The 2,978-nt window shown below is 43.8% G+C and overlaps 1 long non-coding RNA gene across 1 annotated transcript in view; it reads right to left on the bottom strand.

Annotated features, from left to right (window-relative positions):
* The window catches only part of LOC116701143 (uncharacterized), an 8,166-nt gene extending 7,846 nt beyond the window's left edge, over window positions 1-320 (bottom strand). Inside the window, exon 1 of the long non-coding RNA XR_004334832.1 lies at window positions 310-320. This is a non-coding gene — a long non-coding RNA (uncharacterized LOC116701143). The remainder of the gene's footprint in view (window positions 1-309) is intronic.
* Window positions 321-2,978: the final 2,658 nt, after the last annotated feature.

Genomic DNA, 2,978 nt, shown 5'->3' on the forward strand with positions numbered 1-2,978 from the left:
CTCTCTCTCTCTCTCTCTCTCTCTCTCTCTCTCTCTCTCTCTCTCTGCCCTCCCTTCCCCTATCACCTTCGTTCACCTATCTAATCATTAGCTGTGGCCAGCCAGACATCCGAAAAGGCAGGTTTCATCACCCCCACTTTGTCTTCCCCTCTGCATCTTCTCCCTCACCTAACTAAGCCTCATCATTAGCTGTAGCCTGCCACACATCAGACAGAACCGGCTTCGTTAACACCGGAGATTGGCATTTGCCGTCCACGGGGCATCTTTCCCTTTCTTTCCTCCGTCTCATTCTGTTTGGTTTTATTGAACTGCTGGCAGCTCAAGCTCAGCTCACAGCACTCACTGATGATTGGATTCCACCCAAAACATGGCAGCACACAGATGTATGTAACCATTATAATCAGAGTTTTCACGGCTTTGTTTACTTGCTGAACTGTTGCTGCATCACGGCTCCGAAAGATCTAGTCAAAGATCAGTCAGGTTATGCTTTTCAGCTGTCATAGGTTGGAGAATAATGAGCAGATGAAATGATCTTAACCCCTCAGTGTTGCCCTTATTATTTATGCACAATATTCCCGCGGCCATTTCACACATCCAGACAATACAAGGTTTAATGAAACTAGATAATTAAGGCTTTCCAGTTATAGAACACAATTTTTTTTTTTATTTTGCAGCCTGCTGCCTCATTACATCTTGCAGTTAATGTAATATTTTTTTGTGATTTCATAGTGTGGGTTGTTGCTTGGAGATAACATTTCTATGTATCAATTTGTACTTATATTCATACCGGCAGCGCCATAGTGGCCGTAGTAATTGTGACGGTATCAAAGCAGGAACTAAGGTACGGGAATGAAACAGCGCTCCCCTCCGGCGCTTAGGCTTGCTGCTATGTCCATAATGTTATTTAAACTGTTGTGTGTTATTTGAACTGTAGTCTCGCTTTGCCAGACCTTCCTCCACAGCGTTGTGGAGGAGGGTCTGGCTAGTTCACCAAGCCTTCCGGGATGGGAGAAAAACGTTGTATTTCTTTAAACCAATCACAATCGTCAGCGCTTGATGCTTGGTTGAACATGTGTACGTTCAGAAGTAGTTTTGGTCGTGCAACAGAAAACTCAGATTGGACAGATAGTCTAGCTAGCTGTCTGGATTTACCCTGCAGAGATCTGAGGACCAGGTAACCATAGTCCTCAGATTGGACAGATAGTCTAGCTAGCTGTCTGGATTTACCCTGCAGAGATCTGAGGACCAGGTAACCATAGTCCTCAGATTGGACAGATAGTCTAGCTAGCTGTCTGGATTTACCCTGCAGAGATCTGAGGACCAGGTAACCATAGTCCTCAGATTGGACAGATAGTCTAGCTAGCTGTCTGGATTTACCCTGCAGAGATCTGAGGACCAGGTAACCATAGTCCTCAGAAATCCATCAGAGGTTAGAGCGCCAACACAGAGGAAGCCTTTTGGCAGAAAAAATAGACACATGGCGGAAGTGGAAGGATACAGACAATGTGAACTGTGAATAGAGTTCAAGGATGAAGTGGTATTGAATCCTTAAATGTGTTATTCTTTGGGTTAAGGTGGAGTGTTAAGACCTATGTGACTGTTTTGAGGTCATCAGCATTGTTGTAAGCTGTCTCGCCATCAAGGACAAATACACTTTAAAGATTGCCTGCTGAGAAAGTTTGGGCATTCACCACTATGGGATTAGAAGTGAATTACCGCATTACAGGAAGTAGTTAGGGTGCCTAAACATAACCAAACTGTGACAATTTTACAATAGTACATGTTTAAAATCACAACCTCCGCAACCGCAACCGCCGTTTTCTGCCATCCATCCATCTTCATCCGTTTATCCGGTGTCGGGTCGCGGGGGCAGCAGCCACTAGCTACTTCCTGACACCACTACGTTTTTTATGATACGCTCCTGTGGATTGTATTGTAGGGGAGGGCTCCTCATCCTCGTCATATGGGTTGGAGGACTGATTGAAGTGCATGTATACTGATGATCCAGTGACAAACTAACTGAGTCTTCATAGAACGAGCATTTGAGGAACAAAAAGATGGCTGGCGGTATTTTATTGATTATTTTTTGGGAATATTCAAGCCTTTGTTTTTGACAGGACTGCTTAGACTTGAAAGGGGAGCGAGAGGCTACCGAGTGAGCTACCTAAGTGCCCTATTTGTTGTGTGATTTAAGTATCAAGTTATGTATTGTATACATAATGTATGTTTGTTGATTGCATATACGCTTTTGCAAAATGAATGTGATGCGATCTCACTGCAGCCGTGAAAGGGGGAGGATTCAACAGTGGCTACTGATGTGCAGGTTATTTGCTGTATTTCTCTCTGATCTGCTCCCGTTTTTCTCCTTTCTCTCTGATCTTTCCGTCTGATTTTTCTCTGGCTTGTTATTACATCTTCCTTCCTCCCCCCCCAAACCAGGCTTCATTTTTCTGGCTTTCTCTCTCTCTCTCTCTCTCTCTGTACCCATCCCTGCCTTTCCAACAAATTGTTTCCTATCTTTTCATCACTACCTCTTGCATTTGTTCCCCATCTCCCCCACCTCTCCTCGCCTCCATCTCTGTCATGCAGATGGCGAGGCTGCTGCTGGTGATAACACTTTTCAAAGTGGCTTCATCCCGCTGACGGCAGCTTTCGAGCAAAACGGGGAAAAAAGCAATTAATAAAACTATCGTGAAACCCAAGCTGTAATGTACACCTTTCTAAATAACAATAAATGAGTAGGACATTACATTATTAAGCTGCCATTCTGCAGCCGTGTGTCGGTGCCTATCCAGCTACTTGTCTGAAATTGGCACATTAATAAAACTCATGACAGGAATATCAACAATCCCCGCCACATCGTGTGTTTACTTTTATTGTGAGAATTCAGCCAAGGAAAGTAAAGAAAAACAATAATTGAACTATTTTTAACCCTTGTGTCGTCTTCCCGTCAACATTGAAAATCAACACTTTTGCTG

This window comes from Etheostoma spectabile, chromosome 13 (assembly GCF_008692095.1).
Source record: "Etheostoma spectabile isolate EspeVRDwgs_2016 chromosome 13, UIUC_Espe_1.0, whole genome shotgun sequence".
Lineage (NCBI taxonomy): Eukaryota > Metazoa > Chordata > Actinopteri > Perciformes > Percidae > Etheostoma > Etheostoma spectabile.